Here is a 13,615-nt window from a genome sequence, read left to right as displayed (position 1 = left end):
TTATTGTTGTACTGTTCTCTTCCAAGTGCTTAGTACAGCTCTGCACACAGTAAGCACTAAGTAAATACAAGTGAATGAATAATTACTCTCCCCCAAAGTCTTTATGAAGGCACACCTCCTCCAAAATGTCTTCCCTGACTAAACCTTCCTTTCCTCTTCTCCCTCTCCTCTCTGCATCAACCTGACTTATTCCCTTTGCTCATTCCCCTCCCAACCCCCAGCACTTTTGCACATATCTGTAATGTATTTGTTTATATTTGTATTTTGTGTATTTTTATGTCATTTATATGTCTGCCTCTAAGCTTGTTGTAGGCAGGGAATGTGTCTGTTTATTGTTGTATTGTACTTTCACAAGTTGTAAGAACAGGGCTCCCCACACAGTAAGCATTCAATATATATGATTGGGAGAATGAATGAATTTAAAGAAAAACAAGTCAATATTTTCAATTAAGCCATTAAGCCTTTCAAATTGTTCTAGAGTTAAACATTTAAATTCTTAATATAATTTTAATAATGCTGAAATTAATCCTAATTATGGTCACTGAAATTTCAAAATCCACAAGTCATAAATGTCACTTTTTATGAGTAACTAAGGTAATCTACATCTTTATGAAGGTATTTGATGGCAACACATTTGTAAATTGTAACAGATTAAATGATAATCTATTATCAGGGTACTAAAGGGGAGATATTTGCTACCTCCAAAGAAGATGTATTAAGATTCTCCTTCAAGTGTTCATTTTTCAGGAGCAAGTTGTCAAATTGATAAATGCATGGCTATGATGTTGTTCTTCTTGTTTCAGACTAGTGATAATGATGCTGTATGAGACCTTCGTGCTGATCTTCAAGTACTTTGAAAAATCTGGTGTAAAAATGTCTCTAGGATGACATGATGTTTTCAGATCTTTGAGCAAGAATATTTAAGGCTCCAGCCTGATATTACCTTTTCAAACTAGTTGAAGAACAAATATAAATCTCCAGAACTTGGTTTGCTTACCAGATCAGTGAGGAATTACTGATTCTGTTACAGAGATTAAGTTTATTTCTAAAAATCATCTATATTTTCATAGCTTTCAGAGTCAGAAGGTCATGCGTCCTAATCCCGACTCTGCCACTTGTCTGCTGTGTGGCCTTCGGCAAGTCACTTAACTTCTCCAGGCCTCATCTCAGTTACTTCTCAGTTACCTCATCTGCAAAATGGGGATTAAGACTGTGAACTCCATGCAGGGCAGAGACTGTATCCACCCCAGCACTTAGTACAGTGCCAGGTACACAGTAAGCACTTATCACATACCACAATCATTATTATTATTATTTTTTGCTTCCATTTGGATGGACCCAGATTGTTTTAGCTCCTTGAATTTCAGATCCTCCTATACACAACAAAATAATTCCTAAAGGCCTATACTCTGGCACTTGACAACATGACTAAATATTTAAGGAACCCTAAAAATCATAACTCTAATAGTCTAGTATTGTTCTGTTAATGATAGAGTATGTGGGCCATTGGAGAAATCTATAATCATTGAAATGGTATCAATATAAAGAAGGGGATCATTAACTCCAACCCAATTTTCTCTAGTTTATAAAAGGTACAGTGCAATTTTGCAGGAATGGGCTAGTGCAAATCACCATGGAGACTCATATAGGCACATTTAAGCAGTTTCTGCATATGCAAATTACATGGGAAAATCAGTCTCCCCAAACAATTTTTTACTGAATTGCTCTGATATTCCAGATACCTAAGAAGGGGGTGGGGGCACAAAGGGAGGAAGTAGGTTGTAAAATCTAAAATGCACATTCATTCCTCTTTATCCATTTGATTTGCAAATTGGTAACTTGCTTCAGTCAATCAGTCAATGGTATCTGAATGCTTACCATGTACAGAGCATTATATTAAGCACTTGGGAAAGTATAATACAATAGATCTGCACCCAAATCTACATCTCCAGCCCTGATCTCTTTCTCTCTCGTCTCACATTTCCTCTTGCTTTCAATCTGTCACAATTGGATGTCCTCCTGTCATCTCAGACTTAACATGCCCAAAAGAGACCTCCTTATCTTCTCACCCAAACCAAGTCCTCCCCCTGACTTTCCCATGACTGCAGATGGCAGCACCTTCCTTCCTGTCTCACAAGCTCATAACCTTGGCTTGATACTTGAGTCCTCTCATTCAACCCACCACTAAATTCTGTCGGTCCCACATTTGGAACACCTCTAAAATTAGCTCTTCCCTCTCCAACAAAACTGCTATCGAGTTAATACAATCACTCATCCTATTCCACCTGGATTACTACATCAGCATACTTGCTGACCTTCCAGCCTCCTGCCTCGCCCTACTACATTCCATACTTCACTCTGCTGCCCGGATTATTTTTCCACTCCTCAAAATACTCCAGTGGTTACCCATCCACCTACCCATCAAACAAAAACTCCTCACCTTGCTCCCTCGCCTCACAACTCTCCTACTGCAAACCAGCCTGCTCAGTTTTCTCCTCTAATGCTAACCTTCTCACTGTGCCTCAATAGTAGTATTTATTTATTCAATAGTATTTATTGAGCGCTTACCATGTGCAGAGCACTGTACTAAGCGCTTGGAATGAACAAGTCGGCAACAGATAGAGACAATCCCTGCCATTTGACGGGCTTACAGTCTAATCGGGGGAGACAGACAAGAACAATGGCAATAAATAGAGTCAAGGAGAAGAACATCTCGTAAAAACAATGGCAACTAAATAGAATCAAGGTGATGTACAATTCATTAACAAAATAAATAGGGTAATGGAAATATATACAGTTGAGAGGACGAGTACAGTGCTGAGGGGATGGGAAGGGAGAGGGGGAGGAGCAGAGGGAAAGGGGGAAAAGAGAGTTTAGCTGCGGAGAGGTGAAGGGGGAGTGGTAGATGGAGTAGAGGGAGAAGAGGAGCTCAGTCTGGGAAGGCCTCTTGGAGGAGGTGAGTTTTAAGTATCTCATCTCATCTATCTCACCGCCTACCCTTTGTCCACATCCTGTCTTTGGCATGCATGAATAATGGAATAATAATAGTAATAACTGTATTTGTTAATAGCTTACTATGTGCCAAGTACTGTTCTAAGCACTGGGGTAGATACAAGGTAATCAGGTTGTCCCAAGCGGGGCTCACAGTCTTAATCCCCATTTTACAGATGAGGTAACTGAGGCTCAGAGAAGTTAAGTGGCTTGCCCAAAGTCATACAGCAGACAAGTGACGGAGCCGGGATTAGAACCCATGTCCTCTGACTCCCAAACCAGTGCTCCTTCCACTAATCCATGCTCCCCCTCCCTAAATCTGATACACAATTATTCTCTTCCACTTCAAAGCCTTATTAAAGGCACATCTCCTCCATGAGGCCATCCCAGACTAGGCCTCCCTTTTCTTCTTTCCCACTTTGTTCTTTGTCACACTGACTTGCTCCCTTTTCCTTCTCCCCTCCCATCCCCACAGCACTTATGTACATAGCTGTAATTTATTTATTTCGATTGATTCCTGCCACCCCTGGCCTAGACTGGTCGCTCTTTGTGGGCAGGGAGTATGTCCATTTACTCTTGTACTGCCATCTCCCAAGTGCTTAGTATAGTGCTCTGCAGACAGTAAGTGCTCAATAAATATGATTGAATCAATCTGGTAGTTATGGTCCCTGCCCACAAGGAACTTGCAGTCTACAGATGGAGGCAGACAATAAAATAAATTACAGATAGGAGAAATAGTCAACTATAAAGAGATGCTTCCTTGGAGAAACTGCATCTGTAGGGGGCAAATACTGTCAATTCAAAATTCCTGTGCTTCAAAGTGCCTGCAAATCTACCAGAGTATATTACTGATTTGTTTAAGAACAGTGGTCTAATAATGCCAAAATTTGTAATATAAAATTCTCCCACTAGATTCCAGGAAAGTTTTATTTTAAATACAGGACAATTCAATTAGATCTCTATCCCCTTGCCCATTCCACTGCACATAGGCTCATGTGAATGAGACTGGCTCACTAAGCCATCTAGAGAGAGGGCAGATAGGGGAGTATTGCAGGCTGGAGTCCAGTTTGCAGAGAGAGGGTGGATAGATAAGGTATACTACAGGCTACAATCCAGACTGGTTTCTCTCATTTGTTTATCTGAAGCAGCAGAACTGATTTTCATGCAAGATACCTTATGCCTTTAAGAAGCTTAAAAGTCACCTCTCACTTTGCCTTTGACCATTATTTTACCACTCTACCTCAGCAGACAATGCTTTCCATGGGCAGAGATCACTAAACCAGAAGGTAGAGAAGTCAATGTGTGGACAACTATAAGCAGAGTTTATAAAGTACCATGATTTTGAAAATACTCTTTTCTTTAGAATCATGACAATATTAGGATGAGAAACCTTAAAACATAAATTATCTGAATATGACAAGGCAGTGACTCAGGTAACAGCATGATTCAGGAAACCCGTGTGCCCTAGAAGTTTTACAATATCCAGAAGAAGATAAATCTTCCCAACATAATTAATCTTTAATGGATGGGCAATTAATGTGTGTCAGATGGAAAATTTGAATTAAAAAAGAATTAAATTGATGGATAATTATGATATTTGGTTTGTGATTTACAAACTTCTCAGTAGTTCTTTGATTTGCAGTCCTCCTCCATATTCTGGTTAAGCCCCAATTACTGAACTACCTGAGCCCTGCAGCACACCCTTCATCATATTCTTGCTCCATCAGTTTGTACTGGCCAACTCTCATTCTACAAAGATATTTTCAGCAGCCACATCCTCCTATAACTCATCCATAAGAAGGTGGGTAGGACAAATGATTCAGGAGTTATTATATGCATGCAAACTGGGAAACATCCCAGTGTGTCAATATTCATCTCCACAGAACCTTTCAAAAATAGTCCTTCTCCTAGAGGATTAACACTATAAGGAAAGTTTCTGACTCAGTTTTATCATACAACATCTTCAAAATAAAATTAAACCAACTTGCAGTCACAACACTTTTAAAGCTAGTTTCTGCCCATGACTATGATAGACATGTTAATATGTGTTCATTTTATGTCCTCACTTAGGTTTCATTATTTATAACAGCCCAAAGGATACTATCTAATAAGAATTCCTGTGATTTGGGTGCACAGGCTCTAGTTCAGAGCTCTGAATTTCAGCTAATTGAAATCTCTATACACTGTAGAATAAAATTGAGATAGGGGTGGTTCCATTGCTCTTAAGGCCCAAAAAGAAAATTTCCACAATCTAAGACTCCAATCTCAAGATTTTTCACCAGGTGGAGTTACCCCTTGTTCCCTAGGCTATCTTAACTAGAGTGTGTGAGCTTGACCCAAACTTGACTTTTTGTATTCATGTTCAAGTTCATAATTTTTGTGTTTGTAAGGGTCATTTTTATCTAGAATGATCCTGGTTAGCAATATCACAGTCTTTAGCTGGGGTCACTATATTACTGCATGCCAGACCAAATGTCTGTTTGTTCAGTTCATTCAATAACATTCACTGAGTTTCTGAGTGCAGAGCACTATACTTGGGAAGTCCAGTAAAAGACACTGTCCTTGCCTTCAAAGCACTTTCACAATAGAATCGTTATTTTGCATTATCTTTTCTACTTGTTCTCAAGCAAATGGTATTTCTTTATCAGAAGAGATATAGAGGGTAGTTGTAATAATAGACCGTAAGCTCACTGTAGTCAAGGAATGTGCCTACCAACTCTGTTATATTGTATTCTCCAAAGTACTTGGTACAGTGCTTGGTACAGTGTATATTGTAAACACCCATTAAATATGACTATTTATTAAGCACTTATTATGTAAAGAGATTAGCACAGGAAGAACATGGGGATGGTCTTTTACCTAATCCTTCAGACTTTGCCTTGGAACAAAAAGCAATCTTAACAGTGGGAAGAGTCCATATAGGAGAAAGAAGGAAAGCGGCAGAGTGTATTTATAGGAAAAATAAATTTAGAAATAACGGTCTCAAATTCTTTTTACTACTAGCCAAGTATTACTTTCTTGATGCAAGAAAAGGGTTTTTAAAAAGCTCATGAAATTTCTTGGACATCTAAAGCTTACAGGACAGGACAAGCTTAAATGAAGCAGAAACATGCTGACTACATTTCCCTCAAAAAAACACATGGAATATGAAACAAGCTTATAATGTGCTTTGCATAAATACATTCGCTGACTCACTACATTTGAAGAACAATCAAATTCTCCAAAATGTCTTCAAACTGCAGCCAGGTTCTCCTATCCCTAATCATAAAGTGGAGTGAAAGGCTGTCTTTTTTCAAACATGGAAAGCATTGCTGTAAGGAGTTACTGAACACAAACTAAAATCAGCAGACCAAATGAAGTGGAAATAAGTGTCCCTGAATTAATCATAATGCTATTATCAGGGGGAGATAATGCTAATTCACAATTGCCACAAAAAATAGTACAAGATTAGTTTGGGGTGGTGACAGCAGGGAAATTTGAAGCAAAAAACGGAAGCTTTTTCAGGACAATGAGATGTAAAAAGACAGTCCTATGGCCACAGAAAATGTCCTATGCCTAAACCGCTTAGCGATCTTGGTGATTAGTCAACTCAATTCAATTACCAGAAAAATGAAAACCATATCATAAAACTAACACACTCGATTTCATTTGTTTTTTAGAGTAATTCTATTCCAGAGCGGCGCAAAACTCGAACCATGATTGAAAATGAATTATCTTTCCATCCCAAAATGATTCCCATTAAGTCACTGCATGATCTAATGATTGGAAAATGATGTTAACCCTCCAGAGATTTGGTGTAATCTGCAGATATGTTGCAGCTATGATTACCCTGAAAAAACTGGGGGCAGGATTAAAAACTGCCACATTTGGCCCATATGGAGAGAAAATATGGATACTTCAAACCTCAAAGGTTCTTATTTTCCCTCACTTTAAAGGTTTAGGTGTTTTTCCAGATTATTTGCACTGATTCAATTACTATTCATTCATTGATTCAATTTAATAGTATTTACTGAGCACTTACTATGTGCAGAGCACTGAACTAAGCGCTTGGAATGTACAGTTTGGCAACAGAGAATCCCTGCCCAATAACGGGCTCACAGTCTAAACAGGGAAGACTGACAGCAAAGCAAAACAAAACAAAACCAAAGAAGACATCATCAAGACAACATCAAGACAACATCATTATCATCATACTAGTACTCACTCCCTCAAAACATCTTGCGTTTTCTCAGTTAAGCGTCGAAGTTTCATAATATTTTTAAGGTATTTGTTAACTCCTTACTATGTGACATGCTCTCTTCTAAGTGCTCATTTCATCAGGTTGGACACATTCCCTGTGCCACATGGGCTCATAGTCTAAATAGGAAGGAGTAGGATTTAATCCCCATTTTACAGTTAAGGAAACTGAGGCACAGAGAAGTCAAGTGACTGCCCAAGGTCACAGTGAAAGCAACTGGCAGAACCAGTTTTAGAACCCAGTTCCTCTGGCTCCCAGGCCCATGCTCGTTCCATGCTGCTGCAAAGTTAAACGTGGGATAGCTGACTGTGTAAACCACCAGAATATTTAGCTGCTTATCACTGCTGGTAAGACTTAACCAGAACCCTTCTGGCCAACCTACTGAAAAGAATATTGGAAACCATATAGACCCTGAATCTCAATTTGGCTTCAGACCAAAATTCAGAACTTTAGGTATTTTCTTTTGCTTTTTAAAAATTGTATCTGTGCTATGTGCCAGGAACTATACTAAACACTTATAGATACAAGCTAATCAAGTTGGGCACAGTCCATGTCCCATATAGGCTTTACAGTTTTAATCCCTATTTTATTGATGAGTTAAATGAGGCGCAGAGAAGCCAAGTGACTTGCTCTAGGTGACACAGCCGGCATGTGGAAGATCTGGAATTAAAACCCATGTTGTTTGACTCCTGAGCATGTGTTATTTCCAATAGGCCTTGCTGCTTGCAACAAGGCAGATCTAGGAAAGTGCAGAAAACAACAGAAAGACCTCTATAGTCAGTCATAGATCTTACAAAAGTACTGGTACCATCAGAAGACCCTGGCACTGGCAACTATAAAACAAATGTGGTTTCTCTAAAATCCCAAAGATTCTTCATGATATTCTAATTAGTGGAATAGGATATTTTCCATCAACATTATCTTAAACTGAGGCTTGTAATAGGTCCAGATACGCCTGGCATACTCTATGCTGTCATGCTTGAGATCTCATGGGATCTGCGAATGAGAAAATAAGCTTTTGTTTTATTGGTATACTTGTTCCAACTAAACAGGCTGTGTCATCAAGGCCTAATTTTAAGAGCAGGAGACCTGGCTTCCTATCTCTGCTTCACCATTTGCCTGCTGGGCGGCCTTGGGGAAGTTAGTTACATATTGGGCCTCAGTTTCCACCTCAATAAAGTGAAGATAGAACATACATTTTAATTCCTCAGATGTGAGCCACTTTGTCTGATCTGACTGTGTTTTATTTACCCCATTACTTAGAACAGCACTTGGTAAATAATAAAGCATTCAACTAGGAGTCTTTGAGAGAGTGATTGAGAATATATATCCTAGTGGCTGATAACTGTGATCTAGTGGTACCTATACAAGAATATTAGGCATCAGGAGGCCCAATAGGATATTCAGATTTTGTGTATTTAGATTATCTGTCACACAGAAGGGAGGAGGCAATCACACTATTGTACAAGACTCATGGATAAGTTAAATGATGAAAATGCACTAAAGGAACTCGGCTTCTCTTTGAGGAACAGGAGAGACCTGGCAACAAGCATACGTTTCAAGTGATGGGATGTCTTGATCTGCCATCCTTATGTCAGGCATTCAACCAATAAATTATATTTTTTGCAAGCTTACTGTGTGTAGACCACTGGAGTCAGGACTTGGAAGAATACAACAGCGTTTGTAGACATGTTCTCTTTCAATGATAATAATATTTATTAAGTATTCAATATGTGTCAAGCACTGTACTAAGCACTGGGGAAGATGTAAGATAATTAGGTGGGACACAGTCACCTTTGGGCATGGGGCTCATAATCTAAGGAGGAGGGAGTAGGATTTAACTCCCATTTTACAGCTGATGAAACTAAGGCACAGCGAAGTGAAATCACATGTCCAAAGTCACACAGTAGGCAAATTAGAGAGTTGGGATTAGAATTATGCTCCTCTCATTCCCAAATCTGTGCTCTTTCCCCTAGGCCACACTGCAGTCTAGAGGTTAGTCTTTCTATACATTTCTAAAATCTCTCCCACTTCCCTATATGTCATTTATTTTAATATCTAGACCATGAGCTCCTAGTGGATGGGAAATGAATTCAACCCTACTGAACTGTACTCTAGCAAGCACTCAGCACATAGTAAACTTGCAGTAAGTACTGTCGATGGACTGATTTAGCCACAAGAATGCAGGGCCTTTCTTCTTCAGTTAGAAAGAGGATTGTCTTTAAAAGATTCGAAAAGAGAGATAATACATTTTTTACCCAATGATTTCATTTAAGGAAACAATTTAAATATATTACTGCTATTTTTGGCAACTCATATTAAGAAAAGTGTCATATCTATTAGACAATCATACAATTTCCTATTATATTTCTAAGAATTTTTCCATTTCTATCAGGTTCATTCTTCAGAGAAAATGTGTTATTTTTAAGTACAAAAGAAAGGATGGGTTGTTAAGATCAATGATCACTGTCAAAAAATTGTAAAATTGGCATTTTGCCCTAATCTTATTTAAAATGTTCATTCATCCCTATTTCAGTGGTGAAAACAGGAAAATAAAATAAGAGATTAAACTAGTGGCTATAGATATATATTCTGTAAACTCTAATTCTGTAAATCCCTCAGCATGCCATTTTTCTTTTAAGTTTAATGTATATTATTCAATTCAAATTTTGCCCCAGTTTTCTTGGGTGTGCCTTTAAGATTATCTGTGCAGGAAAATTGAGAGGAGTTTTCCAAAAGCATACCCTGGGACCCCCACGTGGCTGAGGATCTCTCTTCCTGCCCACAGTATGCTCTGTGCATGCTGGGCCAGATGTAGAAGCTGCTGGTGTGCATCCTTGGACCTTCTTCACTTCCCCTGACAAAAACCAGAAAAGTTCAGCCTTGCTTTCCTGCATGCTCTCAGACCCGCTTTCTCTGCTGTTAAAGAACTTTCTACCTTCATCCAGCATGCTTCATGTGACAGCCACACTCCTTCCCAGAAACAGGTACCCTCCACACCTTCAAAAAAATGCTCCTCCCATCCTTCCCATAGCATAAGTGCAGCTATTTAGTCTGGACTAGGTTATCTGACCTCAATCAAGGAGAGGGAACATGTGAGAAATGTTTTATTAGAACCAGCTGAGAGAAGAGAACATTTTACTGTGTATAGAATACTGGGTTCAGCACTCGGGAAAGTGAATTTGGGACCCAGACAGAAGACCTTTGAATTCAAAAGAGATTTTTCAAATCCATGTATGTTTAGATGGGACCTAGAATAAGAGGGGAAGATAGGGATCAGATGCACCCACCTACTTTCCCCACTTGCCAGCTGTGTGACTTTGGACAAGTCACAACTTCTCTTTGCCTCGGTTACCTCATCTGTAAAATGGAGATTACAACTGTGAGCCCCACGTGTGACATCCTGATCAGCTTGTATCACCCCAGCACTTAGAACAGTGTTTTGCACATAGTAAGTGCTTAACAAATACCACCATTATTACTTTCACTGTATGGTGCTTTTTTCCAAGCTGCACCCAATATCTCTGAAACCTGATAAGCAGAACAGCTGTCTGGCCCTAAACCAGCTACTCATCCCACCTCGACATTTCATTTAATTTGGGACTTCTACAGCAGTGTTTACTGAGCACCCACTAAGTGCAGAATATGTCCTAAGCATTTCAGGAAATAAAGTACAACAAAAAAAGAAAGTCACTGCCCTCTAGCAGTTTACAAATCAAAAGGATGAGGCCAATAAATCACTGATTATCTGCATCACATCTTCCCATCTCCAGCTGTTCATGGGATTCATTAAAGCAATTAGCAAATTGAAACAAAATTTAAATTTCTTCTTTTAAAAATGTTTGACTCTGTCTCCTACAAGGGGAGAGAGCATTAATGAAATAAGTAGTAGTAGGATTTATTGAGTCCCTCCAGGTGGAATGGAGTCTTCTAAGCATTCAAAATAAATAACAAGGCCATTTTATTCTCCATGCCTATGAGGAGCTTGCACTCTAGTCAGGGAGACAAACCTACAATTATTAAATAGAAGTCAGAAAAAATAACTGATCATACAGTTATCCATACATTCAGAAACCTATAGATCAATGGTAATTTTGGAGCATTTACTCTATGTAGAGCACTGTAATAAGTGCTTGGGACAGTACAATTGTTTGAGCATTGTAAAAGGAAAGTCTTACTGGCTTATTAATTTCACAGCAGCACTTTTCCAAATTGATTTCAAGCTCTTGCTTAATCTTCACCCCAACCTCAGCTCCACAACATAATTCATTTTAATTTTGGTATTCTTCTCTAGACCATATTCTAGAGAATAGGTCTGCCTTGTGGGCAGAGAACATGCCTATTAACTCTATGGTACTGTACTTTCCCAAGTGTTTAGTACAGCGTTTATACACACTAAGCATTCAAATGCCATTGATTCACCAATTTATTTTAGTTGACCCATTAATCAAGCTCCAGGTATTAATCATATTAATCCCATGGGAAAACAACCTTTTTCCCTTGATCACAAACCTAGAGGAGGTAACGTAGTTCCCATCTGAGCAAACTCCCCTCTTACCTTTACTGGGTCTTCTTTGGCTTGATGTTAAGAAACATATTCATAAGAACATGAAGACAAAGCAACACACCTTACATTTCATTGACATATTCAAAACAGCCCTCTATGAAGAGCTACTGTATGCTTTGTTCAGTTTCTTGTGAAATAGGCTAAGGAAGGTACTGGCAAGACATTCTACTCAAGAAGAATGGGCAAAAGTGAAAGGCGCCCTCCACCACTAATATAAATCCACTCTGTGGCCAGCACACCTGCTAGTCTTTCTCTGTAATAGACTAATGAAGACGGAAACAATCAACACTAAAAGAACGGCCTGGGCGGATTTTGTAATTGCAACATCAATTAGGCCCTAAACAGCAGACCTGCACCCTAAGGAAAAACCCAGGAGAAGCTAATCCAAAGTTTCAGTATGTCTACTAGGTGAGAGTGAGGTCACAGATTTGATTAGCAAACACAAGTACAAGAAATCAGGACTGTATGTTAACCATGCCAAAAGATTAATGCATTACTTAGCCTTGAAAGATGATATACCCCTCAACAACTGAGGTACTGTACTTGTAAATAATTTGTTTCAGTCCACCTCTCCCATTAGATTATAATAGAGGACAGAGACCATGACCTTTGCTTTTATTTTACTCTCCCAAGCTCTTAATATGTGCTCAACACACAAATGACTCAATAAATGATATTGGTAAGTACTTAGCACAATGCTCTTCACACAGTAAGCACTCGGAAAAATTCTGCCACTCCTCACCATCCCTCCTCCCTCCGATTCCTGGGAATGTCTGCCCTCTCCCATTTAATGCCCCATTCTCTATGCCATATGCCCCCCCACTTCTCTTCCAGGAATCTAGCTGCAAATACCATGAGCGAAAGCTGTCAGGCATATTTCTGAGCTGATTAGGAGGCTTGTACATAACACAGAAATACTATCTCCATTAGGTCAATATAATATTTTCTAGCTTATGTTCAACTGTGACGATACTAATTGTAAACCCTTGTAATATTATCTAGGTAAAGAGCCATGAGATGGCATGAGACTATCAATATACAAGTGTAATTTATAAGGTTTGTAATCTTGCCATTAATTTTGTCCCAAACAAATCCAGGCATTGAATGGGATCTAAATGGGTATCATTGTCCAGTTTGTTTTCAAATTCACTGGGTTATTTATGACATTTTTTCACTAAATAATTACACTATGAAATATCCAGATAGTCTTTAATCCTGGATGTCTTCTGCAGAAAATCAACTAATATTGATTTAGTCAATTTGTAAATATGGAGGAAAAAACTAGCCAGCATCACCATTTCCCCCCTCACACCTTGGCCTTATATAATATTGGTAGTAAGGTGTCTTTACAATGAATTCTACTTGGCCTAGCAAAATAAAGCACTTGATCCATTAAGCTTCAACAGTGGAACTCTAGGAAAACGTTACCACTGTAGCTATCTTCAAATTTTTAATAAATGTCTAAGCTTCAGTCTGAAGTTGCAAAATTCCAAGGCTTCTCAGGCCTCTGGTCCTTTATCACTCTGCTAAAGAGGCAGGTAATTATTTTAGGAAACACAAAATTTTCTCTGCTTTTCAGTTATACTAGAGTAATTTTTTAACAATCACATTTTCATAGCTAATTCATTAGACTTATTTCAAGAATGAAATAGAGCATGAAATTTCTGATATGAGGGCTTAAATAATTTATATTAACAATTATGTGGAAGTTCACTTATGCTGAGAACTGGCACTAAAACAACAGCTAATTAAAATGAAAGAGATTTGGGAAAAATTGTAGCAAAACCGAGATCTCCATAATTTAAGAGGATTTGTTCCAA

The 13,615-nt window shown here is 38.6% G+C and overlaps 1 long non-coding RNA gene across 1 annotated transcript in view; it reads right to left on the bottom strand.

Annotated features, from left to right (window-relative positions):
• Nucleotides 1-11,958, bottom strand: part of LOC103164699 — a 74,153-nt gene extending 62,195 nt beyond the window's left edge. Inside the window, exon 1 of the long non-coding RNA XR_484291.3 lies at nt 11,787-11,958. This is a non-coding gene — a long non-coding RNA (uncharacterized LOC103164699). The remainder of the gene's footprint in view (nt 1-11,786) is intronic.
• Nucleotides 11,959-13,615: the final 1,657 nt, after the last annotated feature.

This window comes from Ornithorhynchus anatinus, chromosome X1 (genome assembly GCF_004115215.2).
Source record: "Ornithorhynchus anatinus isolate Pmale09 chromosome X1, mOrnAna1.pri.v4, whole genome shotgun sequence".
In the NCBI taxonomy this organism is placed as follows: domain Eukaryota; kingdom Metazoa; phylum Chordata; class Mammalia; order Monotremata; family Ornithorhynchidae; genus Ornithorhynchus; species Ornithorhynchus anatinus.
The sequence above is the reverse complement of the archived record's forward strand: the minus strand, read 5'-3'. Positions and strand labels throughout refer to the sequence as shown.